Below are 27,432 nucleotides of genomic sequence, written 5' to 3'. Positions count from 1 at the left end.
TGCTGTATGATTCCATTCCCTGAATCTATGGTTCTATGCAGTTGAAGGAGGTGATATAGAAGGATGATGTAATGATGCCTTTATTGCAGGGCAGATGAAGAATAAACATAAGGAAGTTTTGAGCCAATTTTCAATGTATTGGGTGAGACTGCCGCTGCATGGCTGAGTACAGGGTGTTGGAGTTTGAAGGGGTCCTCTGTAAGAAAGTTTGTACATTTTTCCTGTGAGCAAGTGGATTTTCTCCAGTTAGTTGGTTAATTGGTCATTGAAAATTGTCCTGATTCATCATTACCATCATCACATGCCATGTCATTTGATGTAGGTGATCATGGTCCTGAGCATGATTGTTCTTGGCAAATATTTCTACAAAAGTGGTTTGTCATTCCTGCCTTCTGGGCAGTGTCTTTACAAGACAGGTGTCCTTAACCATTATCAATGCTCTTCAGAGATTGTCTGCCTGGTGTCAGTGGTAACATAACCAGGACTTGTGACATGTACCGACTGCTCCCATGGCTTCATGTGATCCTGATCCGGTGGCGGGGAGGGGGGGGCTAATCAGGTGCTACACCTTGTCCAAGGGTGACCTGCAGACTAGCAGAGGGAAGGAACACCTTACACCTCCTTTGGTAGAGAGTTATCTCCACCCAACCACCCAAGTCCAGTGATTATGCTAGAGTTAAATAAACAGGTGTGGTCCGTTGGGCTGGAAGAACCTGTTTCACACTGAATAAAAATAAGTTCAGCAGATTGGACTCAGATCACAGGTAGACAAGATAGTGAAGAAAGCGTGCTGTCATATCACAAAATGATTTTTGTTCAGAATTACTGTGGCTACTGGCATAACCAGTGAAGTGATTCAATATCCATCTAACATCAAGTACTCAGCTCTGCCCTGCTCATTCACGCTTCAGAATGGCAATGATTGATCTGAATTGGGCCCTTTGCTTTGTTTGGCCAACTGTCCTGATGTACTGTGTTATGTTCCTGCTGATGTGTGCACTGTCTGTTAAATTTACGTTAGGATTTATTAACCAGACTGGTATCACTTCAGGATTTATTTCTACTACCCAATCTACAAAACATAGTGCATACAGTCCATTCCATCACAGGTAAAGCCCTCCCACCATCGAGCAGAAAAACAGATTCCATCATCAGGGCCTCCTCCACCCAGGACATGCTCTCTTCTCGCTATTACCATCAGGAAGCTGGTATGGGAGCCTAGGGACTCACCCCACCAGGTTCAGGAACAATTACTACCCCTCAGCCATCAGGCTCTTGAACCAGCAGGGATAACTTCACTTGCCCCAACAATGAAATGTTCCCACAACCTATGTACTCACTTTTAAGGACTCATCATCTCATGGACTTGATATTTATTGCTTATTTATTATTACTATTATTATTATTATTTCTTCCTTTTTTTGTATTTGCACAATTTATACTTTATACATTGGTTGGTGCCGTCTTTCATCGTGGTTATTGGATTTATTAGTGTGCCTGCAGGAACACAAATCTCAGAGTTGTAATGGTGACATATCAAAGTACATTCTGTATAATAAATTTACTTTAACCTTGTACTACCCAATCCACAATTCTCATCCAAAACTCCATCCAAGCTCTCTCCATGTTGCGTAGAAGTTAGTGTAGACTGCCTGACTTGCTGAGTTTTTCCAGCATGTTGCGTGCATTGCTCAAGATTTCCAGCATCTACAGAGTCTCTTGTGTTTGCGTTTTGGACCAATATTGCATATAAGCGTCTGACCCAGACCGAGAAGTCAAGTTACCTGAACGTGTAGAACCCAGTCCAGGATTCTATATTCCTACATGGAAGATGACGTGCTGTTCCACATTGGGATTGGCCCACTCAACTCTGGAGAGACCTTGCCTCTTAAGATGACAACGATTCATCATCCTCTGCCTCAAGATATTCCTCCTATTTCCGTTCTAAAGGGAGCGCCTTCTATTCTGAGGCTGTATCCTCTGGTCTCAGACTCTCTATCGGAAACATCCTCTCCAAGTCCACTCTATCTCGGCCTCTCAATAAAGACTTCTCTTAAATTTAGAGCTTATGGACAGTGGACACGAGATCACCACAGGTGGAGTTGGGGAGGCAGTGGTACAGTGGAGGCACATTTGGAACCCTTGTGGCGATTGGAATGGGAAAGCGTTCTTTCTGAAAGTAAGACGTCTTCTGCCTAAGATTAAGTAATGGAGAATATATTTTAATTTACTTACTACTTACTTAGCCTATCACTGCATCTGGGGCAAAGACTGCTGACAGTAACTCACCAGAGTCCTCTGTCCTGCGCCAGTCTTTCAAGATTTCCCAGATGTAGCTGGTTGGCCGGTTTGGTCAGCAAGACAGAAAGCACTGACTGTGAATAAGCACAGTAATAATTTATTTACAAACGGTAAAAAATTCAACCAAACATTTAAGTCCCCCCAAGTTACACAAACTACAGAACTAATTATGCAACAGATAGTCGTTGAAAATGCATGCGGAACATACTTTCTCAATGGTTCTCTGCAGCGTGCCTTAGACAAAGGGGAGGGAGAGCGAAAAGTTCACACGTGTTACTCTTACATGCCCTGGGCTGGTTGAAACTGGATACTAGGTACCATGGCACACAAACTAACCAATGGGAAGAGCAGTTGCAGTTTTTAAACTGACCAATCACAGTCAACACGATGGAAGTGGCTTTGACTGGCCAGTAAGCCATGCTCCCATGCAATGGTAGCCAATCTTTGAAGATCCTTCCCCTCCCAGGGATGAGCTTCTGTTAGTGTTTCTGTGGCTCTGGGTTTTTATGGGATGAGGTTGCTAGCCCCATGGCCAACCCTTCTCCTTTCACAGCCAGGCCTGGGTGTGTCCATGGTGGAGTTAAAGTATAATTTGCTGTTGTTAGAAACACACGCAGCAAGTTGGCACAACAGTCGATGATAGCGGAGATGTCAGGACAACCTCAGGGAGGAAACGGTAGCCTAACACTATTGTATTCCTGTAAATGCCTGCAACAGTAGGGATTTCAAAGTAGTATATGGTCATATACACGTACTTGATAATAAACTTGGCTTTGACTATAATTACAGTGCTAGCAACCCGGGTTCAATTCCTGCAGCTGTCTGTCGGGAGGTTGTACCTATTCCCCATGACCACACAGATTTCCCCCGGGTGCTCTCATTTCCTCCCACATTCCAAAAAGATGTACAGTACTGTGCAAAAGTTTTAGGCAAATATAGATAGCCAGGGTGCCTGAGACTTTTGCATAGCACTGTAGTAATTTTATGTATTGCACTGTACTGTTGCCCCAAAAAAAAAACAAATTTCATGACATATGTGAGTGATGATAAGCCTGATTCTGATAGGAGTCTCTGTTGTGGACTGAGAGTGGGAGAGGAGAATCATGGTTGGGAGAAGGGGAAGGGAGAGGGGAGGGAGCAGGAAACACCAGCGAGACATCCTGTAGTGATCAATAAACTGATTGTTTGGAATCAAATGACTTTGCCTGGTGTCTCAGGACTGGTTGTGTCTGCACCCACACCAACCCCCACCCTACGGCACTCCTTCTCTGCAATCTTTCCCACACCCCTCCTGTAGCGCTCCACCATTGCCATTCCCAACATCCTTTGCTCCCGCCAGACTGACAAACTCACTCTCCACTCTGTTGTCCTCCCACAATCCAAAGACGTACGGGTTGGTGGGTCAACTGGTCATTGTAAACCATCCCGTGATTAGGCCAGGGTGAAATCGTGGGTTGCTGGGCTGCGCGGCTCAAGGGGCCGGGAGGGCCTATTCCGTGCTGTGTCTCTAAAATACAGAACAAAGCTTTTCTTTCCAACACTCCTCCCTCCCCCCAATGCCGACTGCGCTTGGGTGACTTTCAGGAGAGCTAATGGGGCGGGCAGCGAAGGAAGCCCTCCTACCTGTTCCTCGGCCCCATTGCAAACCTCCCCACCCCCCCACCACCAGGTCTGATGGAACAGGACGAAAGTAAATAAGCAGCTGCGAAGCACAGGACGAGAGCCAGACTAATTAACGAACATCTTCACCCTACCACCGTCTAACCAGTGAGCAGACGGAGTCAGCTATACAGAGACCACACAGGAGCCGAGCGGCAGCTGCTTTAACTCTTTCAGCTGCACTTTATTCTGTACTCTGTTATTGTTTTGCCTCAATGCCCAGTATAATGATCTGATCTATTCTGGATGCAAGATGGGCTTCTCACTGTACCACGGTACATGTGACAGGAATGTACCCATCTGGTACAGAAGTGTAGTGCTTAGTGTCTATGTCAGCGATTATAAACCTGGTTCTGATTCTGAGCGTAACACATTAAAACGCCAGTGACGCCGTGTTCATTTCCTGCTGCTGTCCGTAAAGAGCTTCTACATTCTCCGCCTGACTACACGGGTTTCCCCAGGTGCCCTGGTTTCCTCCCACAGTCCAAAGATGTACAGTTTGGGGCTAGTAGGTTATGGGCATGGGAACATTAGGGTGCCCCACAGAATATCCTTGGACTATTTTGGTCATTGATGCATTTCACTATGTTTCGATGTTTTGCCCAATTCCATGGCAGTCCCTGTTGTGTATGTAATATTTTAATAATTTTGTATATATATTGTTTGATTAAGCATTCTCGTTCATTTAAATAGTAAATTTGTGTTATGTGCAAAGATACGTTAATTGTGTATGTCATCATGCTTCCACATGATACGTGCACACTTTGCTAATAAATGAACTTGAAGTTACACCTATATCCACAGACTCTCCGCGTCTTCCTTTGAATTAATTTAATGTTTTGAGGTTACAAAGCACAATGAGCCTCTTCTTCCAATTGTATCCCCTGGCAAATTTCTCCCCATTTATAGTGGTGCCTGTGTCCGAGAAGTGGACATCCTGTCTAACACTAGTGGGCATAGGTTTGAGGAGAGAGGGTAAGATTGCTGAGGGTCAACAGGAATTAGAATCAAAAAGTCACTATGGTTTTAGAATCATAGAATCGTACAGAACGGTAAGAGGAACTTCAGACCGACTTGTCCATGCCTATCCTGTTTTCCCACATTTGGACAATATCCCTCTCCGACTTTCCTATCCGTGTACCTGCCTAAATGTCTTTTCAACATTATAATTGGACTGGGGTGCTTGCTACCTGGATTAGAAGAGCATAAGACCATATATATATATATATATATATATATAGGAGCAGAATTAGGACATTTGCACCATCGAGTCTGCTCTGCCATAACATCATGGCTAAAACCAAGTTATTGGGTCTTCCAGGTGAGGCAACACTTCACTTGTGAGTCTGTTGGGGTCACCTATTGCATCCGGTGCTCCCGGTGCGGCCTCCTCTACATCGGTGAAACCCGACGCAGATTGGGGGACCACTTCGTCGACCTCCTCCGCTCCATCCGCCAAAACAGACAGGATCTCCCAGTAGCCACCCACTTCAACTCTGCTTCACACTCCCATTCAGGTATGTCCATACATGGCCTCCTCTACTGACATGATGAGGCTAAACTCAGGTTGGAGGAGCAACACCTCATATACCGTCTAGGTAATCTCCAGCCCCTTGATATGAACATAGAATTCTCCAACTTCCGGTAATTCCCTCCCCCTCCCTTCCCCTATCCCTATGTCACTCTGCCCCTCCCCCAGCTGCCTATCACCTCCCTCACGGTTCCGTCTCCTTCTACTACCCATTGTGTTTTCCCCTATTCCTTCTTCACCTTTCACTACCCTTCCCCTCCCTGCTTCCCCTCCCCCACCCCATGATCTTTCCCCTTACTGGTTTTTCACCTGGAACCTACCAGCCTTCTCCTTCCCAACCTCCCCCCATCTTCTTTATAGGGCCTCTGCCCCTTCCCTCTTCAGTCCTGACAAAAGGTCTCGGCCGAAATGTTGACTGTTCTTTTCCACAGATACTGCCCGAACTGCTGAGTTCCTCCAGCGTGTTGTGCGTGTTGAAGTTATTGGGTATATTTAACGCAAAGGTTGATAGGTTTTTGATTAGTAAGGGGGTGTCAAAGGTTACAGGGAGAAAACAATAGAATGGGGTTGAGAGGGAAAATGAATCAGCCATGATGGAATGGTGGTACAGATTCTGCTCCTCCTTCTTTATCATATACAAATGCAGTCCTGTGCAAGAGTCTAAGGCACACATATCGTATGCAGTGCCTATAAAAAGTATTCACTCCCCTTGGAAGTTTTCATGTTTTATTGTTTTACATCATTGAATCAGAGTGTATTTAATTTGGCTTTTTTTGACCCTGATCAATAGAAAAGACTCTTTCATGTCAAAAATGAAAACAGATCCTTACAAAGTGATCTAAATTAATTACGAATATAAAATACAAAATAATTGATTGCATAAGTATTCACCACCTTTAATATGACACATCAAATCATCAGCGGTGCAGCCAATTGGTTTTCGAAGTCACATAATTAGTTAAATGGAGATCTGTTTTTGGAGACCTGTGTGCAGTCAAGGTGTTTCAATTGATTGTAGTAAAAGTACACCTGTATCTGGAAGGGCCAACTGCTGGTGAGCCAGTATCCTGGCAAAAACTACACCATGAAGACAAAAGAACACTCCAAACAGCTCCACAAAAAGGTTATCGAAAAGCACAAGTCAGGAGATGGCTACAAGGAAATTTCTAAGTAACTGAATATTCCTCGGAGTACTAAGTCAATCATCAAGAAATGGAAAGAATATAGCACAGCTGTAAATCTGCCTAGAGTAGGACATCCTCAAAAACTGAGTGACTGCGTAAGAAGGGGACTAGTGAGGGAGGCCGCCAAGAGACCTATGACAACTCTGGAGGAGTTACAAGCTTCAGTGGCTGTAATGGGAGAGGCTGTGCGTACGACAACTGTTGCCTGAGTTCTTCACCAGTCACAGCTTTATGGAAGAGAGGCAAAGAGAAAGCCACTGTTGAAAAAAACTCACATGAAATCTCGGTTAGTGGGAGACTCTGAAGTCAGCTGGAAGAAGGTTCTATGGTCCAATTAAACCAAAATTGAGCTGTTTGGTCATCAGGCTAAACCCTCTGTTTGGCGTAAGCCAAATTCCGCACATCGTCAAAAACACACCATCCCTACTATAAAGTATGATGGAGTCTGTGAAGCATCATGCCGTGGGGATGCTTCACTGCAGCAGGCTCTGGAAGACTTGTGAAGGTAGAGGGTAAAATGAATGCAGCAAAATACTGGGAAATCCTGGAGAAAAACCTGATGCAGTCTGCAAGAGAACTGGGAGAAGGTTTGCTTTCCCAAGCATAAAGCCAAAGCTACACAGGAATGGCTTAAAAACAACAAATTTAATGTTCTGGAGTGGCCAAGTCAGAGTCCAGACTTCAATCCAATAGAGAATTTATGGCTGAACTTGAAAAGGGCTGTTCACTCACATTCCCCATGCAATCTGACAGAGCTTGAGCAGTTTTGTATAGAAGAATGGGGAGAAATTGCAGTGTCCAGATGTACAAAGCTGATAGAAACCTACTCACACAGACTCGAGACTGTAATTTCTGCAAAGGTGCATCCACTAAATATTGACTTGAAGGGGCAGAGTAATTACACAATCAATTATTTTGTGTTTAATGATTGTAATAAATTTAGACCAATTTTTAGAAAATTGTTTTCACTTTGACATGACAGTCTTTTCTGTTGATCAGTGTCAAAAATCCCAAATTAAATCCACTGTAATTCAATGTTGTAGAAAAATAAAACGTGAAAACTTCCAAGGGGGTGAATACTTATTATAGGACCTGTCGCTGGAGGACCTAAGACTTCTGCACAGTACTGTATTTCTTAACGTGGAGTGGAGAGTGAGTTTGTAAATCTGGCAGGAGTGAAGAGTGTTGGAATAGTGAGAGGTGTGGCACAGGTGGCAGAGAAGGAATGCCAGGGGCATTATGAGGGGTGGCTCTGAGACACCAGGCGAAGTCATTTGATTTGAACCAATTGGTTTATTGATCATTACAGAATGTCTCTCTGGTGCTTCCCACTCCCTCCCCTCTCCCTTCCCCTTTTCCCAACCATGATTCCCCTCTCCCTGCCCCCTTCCCACTCTCAGTCCACAATAGAGACCAGATCAGAATCAGGTTTATCATCACTCACATATGTCATGAAATTTGTTTTTTCTTGCGGTAGCAGTACAGTGTGATACATAAAATTACCACAGTGTTGTGCAAAGGTCTTGGGAACCATATTTATATATATAAGTGGATAAGACTTTCGAATTTTACTGTAGGTAGGAAGAGTTTGGAGGGACATGGACCAAAAACGTGGGCAAATAGACTAGCTTGCCAGCCTGTTGCCTCACCTCTTCCCTTCACTTTTTTAAACCGGCTATCTCCCCTCTATTTTCAGTCCAGATGGATGGGTCTCGACCTGTAACATTGACAGTCCAAATGCTGCCTGATCGGTTGAGTTCCTCCAGCAGTTTGTTAGTGACCATATCTATTGCGGCTGCAGGCACAGTGTGAACCAATAAGGCTTACGGTAGCATAGTGGTTACTGCAACTGCTTTACAGCACACGTGATCACCAGTCAGGGCTTGGAAGGTGCCTACGTACACATGCTCTCTCTCTGTCTCTCTCTGTCTCTCTCTCTCTTGCTTGATGCTGCAGGAGTCCTGGGTCTTGGGCAAGTTTAATCGATGCGGTTTGTGGAGAGGACTCTGTAGTTCATGCCATGTTGTGTTTCTGGTTTCTGGTTGTTCCTGTTTGCATGTCGCTGTTTTCTGTGGTTTTGATCGAGCGGGCTAGCGCTGCGGCCTGCAGATAGTGAGAGCCACAGTGCTGGACTGAACTGAACTGAGCTGAACTGAATATGCCTTGTGTATTTTGATGACTTTGTGGTTTGGTGTTTTGAATTCTGTGTTTCTCGCTCATTTTTTGACATTTGTGTGATATGTTCTTTTTTTTGTGCATTGGGGGTTTGATGTTTTTCTTTGAACGGGTTCCACGGCTTTCTTTGTTTCGTGGCTGTCGTGGGGGAGATGAATCTCAGGGTTGTGTATTATATACATATTTTGGAAATAAGTGTACTGTGAAGCTTTTTGTCACAACAATGGACTCTGCTGCAGGATCTACCTGTCCCCGCAGGCAGGCTGATAGCAGATTCAGCAATTGCACTCATTAATATGCATGTGTCAGCTAATTATTATTTCATTGTGATGGTATATAACTCCCTCTTCGTTGTAGCGCTTGTCAAAACTTGAGCAAAGCACAACCATGTTACGCTGCCTACTTGCATTCACCTGAGAAAGTGGACTGACGCTGGAGACTGGCGGTATTCATTTCAATAGTCCTTTGAGCAGCAGTGTTGGCACCTAGTTTTCTGTTTGAGAGCTTTAGCTAATGGCCCTGTTTGGCCTAGCGTTCATTGTTTTCTTTTCCCTTAAAATCCTGTTCACATTAAAAGTCTGTGAACTATCGATCCATGTCAGTGTCTCTCTTTCTCCACACTTGGGCCATATCCAAATGGTGTGACACTTTGATTTCCTTGCTGTCTGCAAGGGAGTTTGTACGTTTTTCCTGTGATGGCGTGGGTTTCCTCTGGGTGTTCCAGTGTCCCCCCACATTCCAAAGATGTACAGCGTTAGGACCAGTGAGCTGTGGGCATGTGATGTTAGAGCTGGAAGCTTGGTCTGCCTGGAGCGCAGTTCTCAGACTGTTTGGACCTTGATACAGAATGACAGATTTCACAGCATAAACATGCTTAAAACATTACTGCATGTTTTTTGATGTAGAACATAAAATGAAGCTAATCTTCTTTAAGACAGACACAGCTGAAATGGTGCCTTCTCCAAAGACCCCAGATTACCAGCTGGCACAATGCATTATTTCTTTCAGGTAGGAGAGTGCCAAGTATTGGTGATCAGGCCATAAAGGGTAGGGCTGCTGGTAAAAAAAAACCGTAAATTCCAAGCGTGGAATCTCTTCTGAGGGAGGTCCCCGCTTCTCAACAGGCGTGCCCGAGAGAACTTGTGCATTTGTCCACGTAATGAAAATTTCCAAATGGCTGTAAAGTCTCCAGCTGCAGATGAGATCGTTAAGGAAAGCTCAAGGGGTTTACAGTTGTCAGCAGAGCCCTTAGGATTGGATTACCTCCACCTCAGACAAACTGCTGCCCACCCTGCATCAGAGTGCTGCAGTGTTAATATACAGATGCCTTTTATTGGGTTGGAGGGAGTGGCTGGGCAGGCCAGGACTTCATTCCTTAGTGCATAGGAGGCTGAGGAGTGACTTTATAGGGCACCACAGTAGCATGAAGCCATCATAGTTCAGGGAGTTCTGGAGTTCAGAGTTCAGTGCTGGGCCCATTCTATTAGGAGTCTCTGTGTGTCCTCCCCATGAAATGCATGGCTTTTCCCTGGGCACTCCGGTTTCCTCCCACAGTCCAAATACGTACTGGTTAATAGGTTAATTGGTCACTGTAAACGGTCCAGTGACTAGGTTAGGGTTAATCGGCGTTGAGGGTTTGCTGGGACGACGTGGCTCGAAGGGCCGAAAGGGCCTACTCCATGCTGTGTGAAAGTCAAAGTTAAAAGTTCAAAGTACATTTATTATTAAAGTACACATATATTATACAACTTTTGATATTCGTCTCCTTACAGGCAGCTACAAAACAAAAAAACCCAAAAGGACCCATAAAAAAAAGACAGACATGCACCCAATGTGCAGAGAGGAGAAAAAAATGGTGCAAACAATAAAAGTAAGTAAATGGCATTTAAAATGAGTCCTTACACATAGAGCCTGGAGCAGCCGGAGCAGGCCCAGCGCCTCAGCCTCAGTTCAGCACAGAGCGGAGTAAACGTCGGGAGCCCAGAGCAGGCCTAGAGCCTCAGCCTCAGTTCAGCACAGAGCGGAGTAAACGTTGGGAGCCCGGAGCAGGCCCAGAGCCTCAGCCTCAGCCTCAGTTCAGTGCAGAGCGGTGTGCAGAATCAGGCCGATCCTTGCCTCTGGACCTGATACCATATCTTTATTTCAATGTGAGAGGGAAAAGTTTTAAAAGGGACTTGAGCATCACCATCTTCATGCAGACGGTGGTGGCTGTTGAGAACAAGCTGCCAGAGGTAGTGGTTGAGGCAGGAGCACTACAACATTTTAAAGATACACCTGGACAGGTATATTGATCGGAAAGGTTTAGATCAGACGTTCCCAACAGGGGTCCACTATCCCCTTGCTTAATGGTATTGGTCCATGGGATAAAAAAGGCTGGGAACCCCTGGGTGAGAGGGATACACTGCAGGCCAAATGTGGGAAAATGCGTCATCTTGGTTGGCATGATTGAGTTGGGCTGAAAGGGTCTGTCTCTCTTTCAATGAAGAGTGACCTCATTGAAAGCTATTGAATGGTGAAAGGCCTTGACAGAGCGGATGTGGAGAGGATGTTTCCTATGGTAGGAGAGTCAAAACTGAGGACACAGTCTCAGAATAGAGGGGCATTCTTTTAGACCAGAGATGAGGAGGAATTTCTTAAGCCAGAGAGTGGTGAATCTGTGGAATTCATTGCCACAGGTGGCTGTGGGGACTAAGTTTTTGGGTGTATTTAAGGCAGGGGTTGATAGATTCTTGATTAGTCAGGGCATGAAAGGAACAGGGAGAAGGCAAGAGATTGGGGCTGAGAGGGAAAATGGATCAGCCATGATAAAATATTGGAGCAGACTGGATGGGGCAAATGGCCTAATTCTGTTCCTATATCTTATGGTCTTGTATCTAACAGCCTCTGACACTCCATTGAGCTGCCTGCTTCCACTGATACTCCTGGTAAACCTTTCCAGGCACCTATCACCTATCACTCTCTCCTCCGAGAGGACCACAACCTTGTTATTGGGTTTGGAGGCTTGAGTGCCTCAGTTACCCGGAGAGCTACGTTGGCTGTAGTCAGGGCTAAAGAACAATTGTTATGGATGGAAACGGAACTGTGTGTGACTGAGGAGCCTGAGCCACACCTGGGGCACAGTAGAGAAGATGGCCAAGGACCGACAGAGATGGAAGGTTTTCATGGCTGCCCCAAACACCAGCAGGTAACAGCTAAATTATCATGCTCTGCTTAAAAACAAGCTTGCCCTCACATCGACTTTAAACATTTAACCTCAACCTTAAAAACATGTTCTTCAGTGTTCTACATTTCTACCCAGAGGAAAAGATTCTATCAGCCCTCTCTAAGTCTCTCATTATTTTAAAGACCTTTACCTGGTCTCCCCTCAGACTCCGACATTATCGCGAGAACAGTCCAAGTTTGTCAAAACTTCTCATTATAATTCTTGCACTTTACTCCTGGTGAACCTGCTCTGCACCCTCTCCACGGTCTCCACGTCCCTTCTATAATGGGGCAACCAGAATGGCATGCAACACTCCAAGTGTGGTCCGACTGAAGTTTTATAAAGCTACGGTAGGACTTCCTTGTTCTTGTACAGACTATCCCTACCAAAGAAGGTAAGCATGCCAGGACATCTGAGATGTCATCTTTCTTCAAAGAATGGAGTTTCCCTTCCTCCACCATTGATGCTACTCTCACCTGCATCTCCTCAATTTCCCGAACATCCCTGCTCACCCCATCTTCCTGCCGCCTTAACAGTGACAGAGTTCCTCCTGTCCTTAACCTATCACCCCATGAACATTTGCATTCAATATATCATTCTTTGAAGCTTCTGCTATCTCCAAAGGGATCCTACCATTGAACATATCTTACCTCACTCCTCTCTCCACTTTCTGCAAAGATCGCTCCCTCTGTGATTCCCTTGTCCATTTGTCCCTCCTGGCAAGCAGCATTAGTTCTACACCTGCCCATACACCTGCTCCTCCTTCACCTCTATTCAGGTCCCCAAACAGTCTGTCCAGGTGAAGCAACACTTCTGCAAAAAATGTTCCCTCTCCCTCCTATTCCCCACTCCGGCCTCTTACCTCCTCTCACCTGCCTATCACCAGCCCCTGGCACCCCTCCTTTCTCCCTTTCTCCCACGGTCCAATCTTCTCTACTATCAGATTCCTTCTTCCCCAGCCCTTGATCTTTCCCGTCCACTTGATCACCTATCACCTTCCGGCTGGCCTCCTTCCCCTCTCCCACCTTTTCATTCTGGCATCTGCCCCCCTTCCTTTCCAGTCCTGAAGAAGGGTCTTGGCCAGAAACATTCATTTCTCTCGATGCTGCCTGACCTGGTGAGTTCCTCCAGCATTCTGCAAACCCACACAGTGACAGGGAGAACAGACAAACCCCTTACAGACAGCAGCACAAACTGAACCCCGATCTCACTCCTCGGAGTTTAGGAGGCTGAGGGGGGTGACCTTATACAGTAAATGTATATAACGTTGTGGGGGGGGGGGTGCATAGGGGTGAATGCATACAGTTGCTGTTAGCAAGGCTGGGGAATCAAGAACCAGAGGGCACAGGTTTAAGGTGAGAGGGAGAGATTTCAAAAGGATCTGAGGAGCAACTCCTTCACGTAGAGGGTGGTTGGTATATGGATAGTAGATAGAAAGGGTTTAGAGCAGGGGTTCCCAGCCTTTTCTTATGCCATGGACCAATACTATTAAGCAAAGGGTCCATGGACCCCGGTTCGGAACTCTAGGTTTAGAGGGAAATGAACCAAAAACATAGGGAAACGGGACTAGCTTGCCAGCTGTTACTTCACCTTTTCCTTTCAACTTTTTATACCGGATATCTCCCCTCTACTTTCAGTCCAGTTTGAAGGTCTCAACCTGTAATGCTGACAGCCCATTTCCCTCCACAAATACTGCCCAGTCATTTGAGTTCCTTGCTTTGATATTTACTACTGGGGCCATATTTATTGAGGCTGCATCTGCAAAATTTCCCATGCCTAAGCATGCCGTACACCTTCTTTACACCTTGTCCACTTATGTAGCCACTTTCAGTGAAACGTGGACCTGGACCCCAAAATTCCTCTCTACCTCAATACTGTTAAAGATCAGATATTAACTGTACATTTTCTCCTTTCGTTTTACCTCCAAAAGGGAAACTTCTCACACTAGCCCAGATTCAACTCTATCTGCCACTCCTCTGGTCAAATCTGTAGCTAATCTGTCATCACCATCACTATCATAATGACGTGGCCGATCGTGGTCTTCCTATCCCTGACCATGATTATCCTTGGCAAATTTTTCTTCAGAAGTGGTTTGCCATTGGCTTCTTCTGGGCAGTGTCTTTACAAGACGGGTGACCCCAGCCATTATCAATATCTTTCAGAGATTGTCTGCCTGGCATCAGAGGTCAGATAACCAGGACTTGTGATCTGCACCAGCTGCTCACACGACCATCCACCACCTGCTCCCATGGCTTCACGTGACCCTGATCAGTGGGGAGGGGCTAATCAGGTGCTACACCTTGCCCAAGGGTGACCTGTAGACTGGTAGAGGGAAGGAGCTCCTTACACTTCCTTTGGTAGAGACGCATCTCCACCCCATCACCAATGTAGATGCTGCTCTGTTATCTGATCCCACCCTAGTGACCATCTGCATTGCTGACATCCTTCCCCTCCTTGGCCAAGACCTGCCACAGGGAATGCCAGTCGTGTATAGAATGGACAAGGTCAGCACCACCACCATCATGGAGCTGCAGTATGTGGATGACAATGCCATCGCAGCAGGACCGTCAATGTATCCTGAATGCCTTTGCCAGGGCATTATAAAGCCCTGGTCTTGTTTTGAATTTTAGAAAAGACACTGCCCGACCAGCCGTTTATCCAGCCCTCCATAAAAGTTGATAATATCACCCTTGGAAATGTAGACCACTTTCCATGCCTTGGCAACGTTCATCAAACGTTGGGTAGTTCTTCACTCTTGGACAGCTCTGGGGCCTGGACCCCGTCGCCATGGTGCAGCCCATACCCGACCTTTCCAATTCAGCCTGGCACTTACATTGATTAGACATCGGACCTTTCCTCACTCCCACCACTGCTTGCCTCCACCATGCCTCCTCCCGCCTCTGTTTTCTCCCGCCATGACTTGCCTTTGCCTCCACCTGCCTCTGTCTGCCTAGCCTCGCCTCTCCGTTGTAAGCAGTGATTATTATTAATAAAGTGTTATTAATAAGTGTTTAGCAGTTGTCTTTGCTTCGTATTTTTCTGCTGTTAAGTAGTCGCTTGGCATCTCCAGTGCCATCTTTATCGATTCCTTACCACTGACATGGAATATAGAACAATACAGGCCCTTCGGCCCACGAGGTTGTGCCAACCTTTTAACTTACTCCAAGGTCAATCTAACCCTTCTCTCTCACCTAGCCCACAACCCTCCATTTTCCTTTCATCCATGTGCCTATGTAAGTGTCTCCTAAATGTCCCTAATGTGTCTGCTTCTACCACTCATACTCCATGCACCTACCACTCTACTTCTGACACCCCAGCTATACTTTCCTCCAATCACCTTAAAGATAGGCTCCCTTGAATTAGTCAGTTCTGATGTGGAAGAAAGTCTCTAGCTGTCCATTCGATTTATCCCTCTTTTCATCTTGTACACCTCTGTCAAGTCCTCTCTCATCCTCCTTCACTCTGTGCTCATCCTGTACCCATGAGACGTGCTATCTAATCCAGACAGCATTCTGGTGAACCTCCTTTGCAGCCTCTCCAAAGCTTCCACCTCCTCCCTATAACCTAGCAACCAGAACTGAACACAATGCTCCAAGCGTGGTCTAACCAAAGTTTTATAGAGTTGTAACATTACCTTACAGCCTCTGAACTCAGTCCCCCGATGAATGAAGGCCAACACACTGTACATCTTCTTTACCACCCTCTTACCTGGTTCTGGTTCAGAGTCTCTTCTTGCTTCTACTATCTGGTAGGAGGCTCCAGAGCCTCCGGTCCCACACCACCTGACTCCTGAACCAGCGAGGATAACTTCAGTCATCTCACCTCTGTACTGAATGCACAACCTACACACTCAATTTCAAGGGCTCTACATTCGTGTTGTCAGTATTATTTATTTACTTACAGTACTGTGCATAAGTGTTAGGCACATATATACAGTGCTGTATAGCGAGGGTGCCTAAGACTTTTGCACAGTACTGTAGTAATTTTATGTATTGCAATGTACTGTTGCCACAAAAAAAAACAAATTTCATGACATATGTGAGTGATGATAAACCTGATTCTGATCTGGGTCTCTATTGTGGACTGAGAGTTAGAAGGGGGCAGGGAGAGGGGAATCATGGCTGGGAAAAGGGGGAGGGAGAGGGAAGCACCAGAGAGATGTTCTGTAATGATCCATAAACCAATCAAATGACTTTGCCTGGTGTCTCAGGGCTGGGTGTGTCTGCACCCCAGCCAACCTCTCCCCCCTCCCTCGTTCCTGGCACACCTTCTCTGCCACCTGTCCCACACCCCTCCCACGGTGCTCCACTCTCCCCATTCCCAACATCCTTTGCTCCCAGTAGATTTACAAACTCACTCTCCGCTCCATGTTGACAAATAGAGTACTGTACAAAAATGTGGCACCCTGACCATATACAGCATGTCTGAGGAAAGCAAGTTTATAAAGTCTTAGCTCCCCAAGGTTTTGTATGTGCCTACACAGAACTGTGGGTTAATTGGTCACATGGGTATAAATGGGCAATTCAGGCTCATATGGCTGAAGAACCTGTTACTGTGCTGTATCCTGAAATTTTAAAAAATGAATACATTTAAAAGCAGCAGTCGTTTGTAATGTTCCAAAGTGGGGCACTGAGTTCCTAGTAGCTGGGCCCAGGGAACTGCAGCTGTCTGGTTGAATGTTGTGCTGTTTGCGGGGGGCCAGGCTGGGACTCGTGGAGGGGCAGTCTCCTGTGATGAAGGTCCACCCATATGGCCGGCAGCTGAGTTTGCTTTTCCCGAACTTGGTTCCATTCCAACTCCACGTTTGGAAAGTTGGGCGGCAGGGGAGCTGTTTCCTGATCTTGTTTCCATTCCAGCTCCACGTTTGGAAAGTTGGGCGGCGGGGGAGCCGTTTCCTGATCTTGTTTCCATTCCAGCTCCACGTTTGGAAAGTTGGGCGGCGGGGGAGCCGTTTCCTGATCTTGTTTCCATTCCAGCTCCACGTTTGGAAAGTTGGGGCAGGGGGGAGCCGTTTCCTGATCTTGTTTCCATTCCAGCTCCACGTTTGGAAAGTTGGGCGGCGGGGGAGCCGTTTCCTGATCTTGTTTCCATTCCAGCTCCACGTTTGGAAGGTGGGGGGGTGGGGGGGGGCCGTTTCCTGATCTTGTTTCCATTCCAGCTCCACGTTTGGAAGGTGGGGGGGAGCCATTTCCTGATCTTGTTTCCATTCCAGCTCCACGTTTGGAAGGTTGGGGGGGGCCGTTTCCTGATCTTGTTTCCATTCCAGCTCCACGTTTGGAAGGTGGTGGGGAGCCATTTCCTGATCTTGTTTCCATTCCAGCTCCACGTTTGGAAGGTTGGGGGGAGCCGTTTCCTGATCTTGTTTCCATTCCAGCTCCACGTTTGGAAGGTTGGGCGGCGGGGGAGCCGTTTCCTGATCTTGTTCCCATTCCAGCTCCACGTTTGGAAAGTTGGGGCAGGGGGGAGCCGTTTCCTGATCTTGTTTCCATTCCAGTTCCACGTTTGGAAGGTGGGGGGGGGGCCTTTTCCCGAACTTGTTTCTATTCCAGCTCTATGTTTGGAAGGTGGGAGGGGGCCGTTTCCTGATCTTGTTTCCATTTCAGCTCCACGTTTGGAAGGTGGGGGGGGGAGCCGTTTCCTGATCTTGTTTCTATTCCAGCTCTATCTTTGGAAGGTGGGGGGGGGGGCCGTTTCCTGATCTTGTTTCCATTCCAGCTCCATGTTTGGAAAGTTGGGGCAGGGGGGAGCCGTTTCCTGATCTTGTTTCCATTCCAGCTCCACGTTTGGGAGGTGGAGGGGGGGGGCCTTTTCCCGAACTTGTTTCTATTCCAACTCTATGTTTGGAAGGTGGGGGGGGGCCGTTTCCTGATCTTGTTTCCATTCCAGCTCCACGTTTGGAAGGTGGAGGGGGGAGCCGTTTCCTGATCTTGTTTCTGTTCCAGCTCTATGTTTGGAAGGTGTGGGGGGGGGGGGCCGTTTCCTGATCTTGTTTCCATTCCAGCTCCACGTTTGGAAAGTTGGGCGGCGGGGGAGCCGTTTCCTGATCTTGTTTCCATTCCAGCTCCACGTTTGGAAGGTGGGGGGGGGGGCCTTTTCCTGAGCTTGTTTCCATTCCAGCTCTATGTTTGGAAGGTGGGGGGGGGGGGGCCGTTTCCTGATCTTGTTTCCATTCCAGCTCCACGTTTGGAAGGTGGGGGGGAGCCATTTCCTGATCTTGTTTCCATTCCAGCTCCACGTTTGGAAGGTTGGGGGGAGCCGTTTCCTGATCTTGTTTCCATTCCAGCTCCACGTTTGGAAGGTTGGGCGGCGGGGGAGCCGTTTCCTGATCTTGTTTCCATTCCAGCTCCACGTTTGGAAAGTTGGGGCAGGGGGGAGCCGTTTCCTGATCTTGTTTCCATTCCAGCTCCACGTTTGGAAGGTGGGGGGGGGGGCCTTTTCCCGAACTTGTTTCTATTCCAGCTCTATGTTTGGAAGGTGGGAGGGGGGCCGTTTCCTGATCTTGTTTCCATTTCAGCTCCACGTTTGGAAGGTGGGGGGGGGGGGCCTTTTCCCGAACTTGTTTCTATTCCAGCTCTATGTTTGGAAGGTGGGAGGGGGGCCGTTTCCTGATCTTGTTTCCATTTCAGCTCCATGTTTGGAAGGTGGGGGGGGGGAGCCGTTTCCTGATCTTGTTTCTATTCCAGCTCTATGTTTGGAAGGTGGGGGGGGGGCCGTTTCCTGATCTTGTTTCCATTCCAGCTCCACGTTTGGAAAGTTGGGGCAGGGGGGAGCCGTTTCCTGATCTTGTTTCCATTCCAGCTCCACGTTTGGGAGGTGGAGGGGGGGGGCCTTTTCCCGAACTTGTTTCTATTCCAACTCTATGTTTGGAAGGTGGGGGGGGGGGCCGTTTCCTGATCTTGTTTCCATTCCAGCTCCACGTTTGGAAGGTGGAGGGGGGAGCCGTTTCCTGATCTTGTTTCTGTTCCAGCTCTATGTTTGGAAGGTGTGGGGGGGGGGCCTTTTCCTGAGCTTGTTTCCATTCCAGCTCTATGTTTGGGGGGGGGGGGGGGGGCCGTTTCCTGATCTTGTTTCCATTCCAGCTCCACGTTTGGAATGTGGGGGGGAGCCATTTCCTGATCTTGTTTCCATTCCAGCTCCACGTTTGGAAGGTTGGGGGGAGCCGTTTCCTGATCTTGTTTCCATTCCAGCTCCACGTTTGGAAGGTTGGGCGGCGGGGGAGCCGTTTCCTGATCTTGTTTCCATTCCAGCTCCACGTTTGGAAAGTTGGGGCAGGGGGGAGCCGTTTCCTGATCTTGTTTCCATTCCAGCTCCACGTTTGGAAGGTAGGGGGGGGGGTCTTTTCCCGAACTTGTTTCTATTCCAGCTCTATGTTTGGAAGGTGGGAGGGGGGCCGTTTCCTGATCTTGTTTCCATTTCAGCTCCACGTTTGGAAGGTGGGGGGGGGAGCCGTTTCCTGATCTTGTTTCTATTCCAGCTCTATGTTTGGAAGGTGGGGGGGGGGCCGTTTCCTGATCTTGTTTCCATTCTAGCTCCACGTTTGGAAAGTTGGGGCAGGGGGGAGCCGTTTCCTGATCTTGTTTCCATTCCAGCTCCACGTTTGGAAAGTTGGGGCAGGGGGGAGCCGTTTCCTGATCTTGTTTCCATTCCAGCTCCAAGTTTGGAAAGTTGGGGCAGGGGGGAGCTGTTTCCTGATCTTGTTTCCATTCCAGCTCCACGTTTGGGAGGTGGAGGGGGGGGGGGCCTTTTCCCGAACTTGTTTCTATTCCAACTCTATGTTTGGAAGGTGGGGGGGGGCCGTTTCCTGATCTTGTTTCCATTCCAGCTCCACGTTTGGAAGGTGGAGGGGGGAACCGTTTCCTGATCTTGTTTCTGTTCCAGCTCTATGTTTGGAAGGTGTGGGGGGGGGGCCGTTTCCTGATCTTGTTTCCATTCCAGCTCCACGTTTGGAAAGTTGGGCGGCGGGGGAGCTGTTTCCTGATCTTGTTTCCATTCCAGCTCCACGTTTGGAAGGTGGGGGGGGGGGCCTTTTCCTGAGCTTGTTTCCATTCCAGCTCTATGTTTGGAAGGTGGGGGGGGGGCCGTTTCCTGATCTTGTTTCCATTCCAGCTCCACGTTTGGAAGGTGGGGGGGAGCCATTTCCTGATCTTGTTTCCATTCTAGCTCCACGTTTGGAAGGTTGGGGGGAGCCGTTTCCTGATCTTGTTTCCATTCCAGCTCCACGTTTGGAAGGTTGGGGGGAGCCGTTTCCTGATCTTGTTTCCATTCCAGCTCCACGTTTGGAAGGTGGGAGGGGGGCCTTTTCCTGAGCTTGTTTCCATTCCAGCTCTATGTTTGGAAGGTGGGGGGAGCCTTTTCCTGAACTTGTTTCCATTCCAGCTACTTGTGGAAGATCGGGAGAACCTTTTCTCACCTTGTCTCACCTTGTCTCAACAAATTTCATCACGGAGTTCCAAGATGCTCAAGGGCCTTGTTGAAATCCCATTTAAAGCCGTTGTTTTAAATACCTAATGTGTTATTAATGAGCTTTGCTTAATATAGATCCATGAGCAGAGTCAAAATGTGTAAAATGCGGAGATAGATTGTTTAATTAGTATTGTCACTTTCTAGACCACCCAGCACTTAATCACAAGATTGAGTTCTATGGGGTACTAAAACATATTTCCCTGACCCCCCCATCCCCTAGGGAGGTGTTCATTAAAGGTTTTGCAATTAGTAATTCTTTCTAAGGCTGTGATGAATTTGCTTCCAGGGATAACACCTGCCTGAGGGAATTTGCTGAAATACATTTTGGAAAACTAATGGTTGAACTGTCAAAGGAAAGGTGCAAATAAGAGGGATTTATGCTCAATAATTACTGAATCTTCTAAGTCACAAATTATGCAGCTGCTGAAATGTATTCCATAATGGAAAGGAAATGTAGTCGGAATCTGGTTTACCTCAAAATTAATCTGCTTGAAACAAATGGATTGAATCTTTGCACAGGACTCTCTTGATTTTTTCTCTTTCGATGATGAGGAGGAGGTTGCCATGGTTCAGTGTTATAGATTGGACTGTTGTGTTTATGGACTGTGAACCTTTACAGACTTATGGTTTTTATATTCTTGTTCCTTTCTGTTTTGTTGTGTGGGGAGAGGAATTTTGGGGAGTCAATATTCATGTTGCATTTTATATGAGGGACAGGGTTTTGGATGGTTGATGATTAGGATGCCGTTCCTTTTTGTGTGGGGGATGGGGTTTTGTGGGGGGGGGTGATAATTAGGATGCTGTTCTTTTTTGTGTGGGGGGTGGTTTGACGATTCTATCTGAATGATTTTCATGTTCTTCCTTTGTTTCGTGGCTATCTGGAAAAGACAGATCTCAGAGTTGTGTACGGATGCATACTTTGATAATAAATGAACATTAAAAGTTTGAACTCACCGCTTCAGAGAAAGGCACCTAACTGGGGGGAGGGTGAGACCATTCTGCCTTATGAGTCTGATCCACCTTTCTAGTTTGGCCAAGATGCCATTGATCCTATTGTCCTGCTGCGTCCTTGGAGCTATGAGAAGCTTTGCCTAAGAAAAGTTCAATTAGTTTTCTTTGAAGAAAAGGGTGAGGAGCAAATTGATAGAAGATTAAAAGTTAGGGAGGCAAGAGGAGAGAGTGGACAGTGACAGGATCTTTGTGTTGGTGGAAGGGTTGAGGATTAGAAGTTACGTACAGTCAACGGCCACATTATTAGGTACTGAAGGTAAAGTGGCCACAGTGCATTTCTGTATGTTCAGAGTCTTCTGCTGTTGTAGTCCATTCATTTCAAGGTTCAACGCATTGTGCATTCAGAGATGCTGTTCTGCACACCGCTGTTGTAACGTGTGGTTATTTGAGTTACTTTGTCTTCCTGTCAGCATGAATCTGTCTGGCCAATTTCCTCTAATTTCGCTCATTAACAAGGCATTTTCTCCCACAGAGCTGGCACTCACTGGATGTTTTGCTTATTTTCCACCATTCGCTGTAAACTCTAGAGATTGTTGTGTGTGAAAATCTCAGGATATCAGCATTTTCTGAGATACTCAAACCACCCTGTCTGGCACCAACAATCATGCCACAGTCAAAATCATATTTCTTCCCCATTCTGATGTTTGGTCTGAGCAACAACTGAACCTCTTGACTATGTTTGCATGCTTTTATGCCTTGAGTTGCTGCCACATGATTGGCTGATTGGATAATGAGCAGGTGTACGGGCCACTGAGTGTATTTAATCAGAATCGGATGTGTTATCACTAATTTACTTATTATATAGTTTGTTATTTTTCAGAAGCAAAGTACTTTACATGGGGTGTCCAGGGAGGGGTAGCACCTCTGGAAAAGGGGCTTGTCCTGTTCCTCCTGGGGCAACTCACTCACCTTTGGTCCCCACCAGACACTCAGCTCTCACAAGTATCTGTTTACATGCCACACCCCAGTACACAGTTTTTACAGCCAGCCTAAACCAGGTGAGGGTAGCCGGTGGCTTCACACCCTGGTGACATAGGGACATGCCTGCCCTAGCCTGCAAAGTCAGCTCAGGCAGAGAGTGGATGAGATCCACAGTGAGATCCAACGACCAGGAAGGTGGTACTGCAATACTCTGTAGAGAGCGAAGGGCACGACAAGGTACAGAAGACGTCATGGTCATCCACTGCAACCAAGGAAAACCCTAGTACGTGACGCTGGTTCGTAGCACTGGACCCGGACTTCTGAGGTCGACAGAGTGGAGCTGACCCAGTGCAATGGCTTTTCCACTTTAAAAACTCCCCCACACAGGTCCACTTGTGCTTGCCATTGTTGCCTACCAATCGACAAACAGTGCAAAGACATAAAAGATACAATAAGCTGCAAAATAAATGTACAGTGCAAAAAAAGGAATAATGTGTTCATGGAGCATTCAGAAACCTGAGGACTGAGGGGTAGATGCTGTTCCTAGATCACTGAGTGTGGGTTTTCAGGCCCCTGTACCTCCTCTGAAATGGTAGTAACAAGAGGAAGGCATGTCCCAAATGGTGAGGGTCCTGAATGATGGACACTACCTTCTTGAGGTTTTGCCTCTTAAAGATGCCCTCAATGGTGTGAAGGATTGTCCTGTGATGAACTTCCAGTAAGTAAAGGGAAAGATAATTGAGAGTGACACAGATTGTACAGAGGGGTCTTAGGGTGCATGACCATAACTCTCTGAAATCAGCAACTCAAGTGGGCAGGGTAATAAACGAGGCATGCTGCAAACTCGTCTTCGTTGGTTGAGGTACTCATGTTGCAATTGTAGAAAACTTTGGTTAGGCTACATTTAGAGTGTTGTTAACATTTCTGGTCACTGTGCAATAATAAAGGCGAGGAAGCTTTGAAGAGGGTGCAGAAAAGTTTCAAAAGGATTGAAGCCTCAATTAAACAAATGGATTGAATCGTTGCACAGAACTCCAAGCTTTAGAGAAAGGCACCTAATTAGGGGGAAAAGATGTGGCTACTCTGCCCTTTGTGTCTGACCCACGTTTCAAGTTCAGTCAAAGTTCCATATCCCCCTACTTTGTCCTTGGAACCATGATAAGCTTTGCCCAAAAAAAAAGCTTTGGAGGTGGAGCAGCAGAAATTTAGACTAGAGAATTTGCCCATCCATCACGGGTAAAGCCCTCCCCACCATTGAGCACATCTACACCAAACATTGTCACTGGAAAGCAGCATCCATCATCAGGGATCCCACCACCACCCAGGACATGCTCCCTTCTCACTGCTGCCATCAGAAAGAAGGTACAGGAGCCTCAGGACTCTCACCACCAGGTTCAGGAACAGCTATTACCCCTCAATCATTAGGGTCTTGAACTACACTCACCTTCACTTGCCCCATCATTGGGATGTTCCCACAGCCAATGACCTCACTTTAAGGACTCTTCATCTCATGTTCTTTGAAGACATCTTGGTCAGTATGGACGCACTGAGCCGACAGGATTGTTTCCATGACATATGACTCTAACCCAATAACTCTAATAAAAGCTAATATGTCAATTGTCTTCTTAGTGGTTTGTGTTGCCTGCGTGGATGACGAGATTTAGTTGAGGATGGTAAGGACCCAAGTGCCAGAGCATACAAGACTGAAATTGAGTCACAATACCAGACTGACACAAGGAGTGGATTCTAAAATAGATGCTGGATGAGAATCCAGAATAGAAATGATGATGATCAGTTCAGGTGCTCTTCAGATATTAAAATCCTGGCATGAAAACATGACTGGCAATTAGTGAGGTGGCCCTGAATCTTTAAAGGGGTCATGCCAGCTATCCATATTCCGGAGAGTCAGAGGGTCTAAACCCTGGAAACTGGCACGGTTGGGGACATATCGAAACAGGATGTTGGCTGTCCTGGCTTCTCAATGGTTTGTGTAGGCTGCATGTTTCTGTCAGTGTCTTCTACACAAATAAAACTACAGATCTCACCAGGAGCATCAACATAACTCAATCTTTCACTGTTCAAAAATGCTCTGTGAGTCTATTTTGTGCAACAGGGAAGATTGTCACCCATTCTTCCCAGGTTATAAGCTTTAGGGATGATCTGTGCACACAATGACATGCCAGCACCTTCCCATTGATTCTCCATAGAGCTAAGACTCATTTCACTGAGAGGGAACTTGAAAGAGGTGCGTTGGTGGTTGTCCATCTTGTCTGATGGTGACAGGAAACCTGTGTGGGGGAGTTTTTAATGTGGAAAAGCCCCTGTGCTGGGGTAGTTCCACTCTCTTGCCCTCAGAAGTCCGGGTCCGGTGGTGTGAACAAGCTTCACAAACTTGGTTCCAGTGGATGACCATGATGTCTGCTGTGCCTCTTCATGTCCTTCATCTCCACGGAGTGTTGCAGAACCACCTTCCTGGCTGTTGGCTCTCACTGTAGATCTCATCCACCCAGTCTGTCGGGGCTGACTTTGCATGCTGGGATAGGCAGGTCCCTATCTCACTGGGGTGTGAGGCCACCGGCTACCCTCACCTAGTTTAGCCTGCCTGTCAAAGCGGGGCACCGGGGTGCAGCTACTGTTGCACGTAAACAACTGCTTAGTGAGAGCTGAGTGTCTGGTGGGGACCAAAGATGAGTGAGCTGCCCCAGAATGCACACGACAAGCCCCTTCACCAGAGGTGCTTCCCCTCCCGGGACACCCGATGCACCCCAGATAGAGGTGTATCAGATGACAAGAGGCATAGAGAGATTGGACAGTCAACACCTTTTTCCCAAGGTGGCATTGGCTAAATCCAGAGTACATTCTTTTAAGGTGTTTGGAGGAAAGTATAGGGGGATGTCAGAGGTAGTTTTTTTATTCAGTGAGTGGTAAGTACATTGAATGTTCTGCCAAGGATGGTGGTAGAGGCAGATACGTTAGGGACATTTAAGAAACTCTTACATGAGCACATGGATGAAAGGAAAATAGAGGGCTATTGTGGGAGGGAGGGAGGGGTTAGATTGAACCTGGAGTAGGTAAAAGGGTTAGGACAACATTGAGGGCCAAATGGGCTAAACAGTGTTGCACTGTTCTGTATCCTGTGTCTGTGTTCCTAGTCATAGATTCCCCCTCCAGGTTGTGCCTTGAGTACCTGTGTCTCTGCTCCAGACAAAGCTAAGCCCTCTCAAATCTCATAATGATGCAGATTCTTGGTTTCAGCTTTTTAAAACCTTTTCTTCTCATCAAGCAAGTACAGGCAAATTGAGGTGTCTAACGTTAACTGACGTGGATAACTTCACTCACCTCAATCTGAACTGATTCCACAACCTACGGACTCACTTTCAAGGACTCCACAACTCCTGTTCTCAGTATTATCTCAGCAGTTACTTCAGAACAAGCCAAAACCATTGAGAGACTGAGTACGGGAGTTAACGATATGTGACAGCTTCCAAAATAGCTGAGTTCCAAGTTGAAAAAGATACTTTTGATCCTTTATTATGAAACCTAAAGATGAACGATCTTATAGAGATAAAATCTGATGGACCTAAATTGGTGATATAGCAAAATCAACGAAGTTAGTGTTCAAATTAGTGTAATTATGCATAACTAGCTGTCAACAAAAAAAAGTCATTCCCCAGTTGCGTCTAATTCTCTAGTAAACTAAAACCAACTGAGATAAAGCATGAATAGGTAACTACACTCAGTAAGCTCCTATCATACCCCAACCCATGTGACAAATTACCCATAATAGCTGTGCAACAGAAAATACAATACAGACAGAAAATAGATACATGCCTCCCATAATTCTATCTTTCATCTATCTATCTATCTATCCATCTGCCTGTCTAATCTGTCTGTTTGTCTGTCTGTCCATCTGTCTGCCTATCAACTATCCATCCTTCCTTTGCAGATTGGTTGTTGGTCAGTATTAGTTTGAGTAAAGTTTTCATAAGTTCTATTGTATTTCCTTACTTTCCTGTGAATGCCTACAAAGAAATGAATCTCAAGGTAGCATGTGGTGACATATACATACTTCTATAATAAATTTACTTTGAATTTGACTTTGATTTCTCCACTGAGGACAAGACTGTACTTATGACAAAGGAGAGACAAAGAGAACTTTGGTAACTCAGTGATCTTCTTCCCTAGGGAACGCTCGGAGTGAGGATGGGTTGCTTTCCCTCTTGTTCTGTGCACTTTGGGTTAGCTAAGGAGGCCAACCCAGGGCCCACAGATAATTCTATGGCTGGGACTGGGGAGGGTCGAGGTTTTTGCAGTGTCACTCCTCTTCCAATTCTTCAACAGGGACATCCCGTGCATGGATTCAAGGCTCACAAAACTGCCCTCATTGCTCTTTTCCCACGCTGAGGAATGTCAAGGAAGCTTCAGGCACATTGTCGAGTCTTTACCTTAATTACACCCCAGGACAGCATCGCTGCGGAGCGCCTGTTTTGGGTTCCGGGCGTGGGGCATGTTGGATAATGTGACTGCCTATGTGTAATTAGAGCCTCGTCACTGGGGCTGTTAATCTGGAACAGAACACAGATGTCACTTCTTTCCCCTGTCAGTGAATCTGCAGGGTTTTGAAGAGATAATATTGGTGGCATGCTTCTAGTGAGGTGTCTGCTTTAGACAGACCCAGTCTCAGGAGCCAAGGGACAGTGGAGATCACTGCTATTCTCTAGGCACTAGGTTTTGTGGCAGGTCCAAGCACTCTATCTTCAAACATCCTTTCCCCCAAACAACCAAAGGCAATTGGTACTTCAAACATAAGAGTGAGTTTCGCCAGTAATGTCCAGCTTCACTGAGAGATTTCTCCTGTCACATGCAAAGCAAACTGGCTCAGATTCCTCAGGATCTTGGCTGAACCTATACTGTCAGAGGACAATGTGGTGCTCTGGGGATAGGCTAGTGATGGACTTTTACCACACAGCTATTCAGTGTAAGCC

This window comes from Mobula birostris, chromosome 22, assembly GCF_030028105.1.
Source record: "Mobula birostris isolate sMobBir1 chromosome 22, sMobBir1.hap1, whole genome shotgun sequence".
Lineage (NCBI taxonomy): Eukaryota > Metazoa > Chordata > Chondrichthyes > Myliobatiformes > Myliobatidae > Mobula > Mobula birostris.
Note: the sequence above shows the minus strand (reverse complement) of the source record.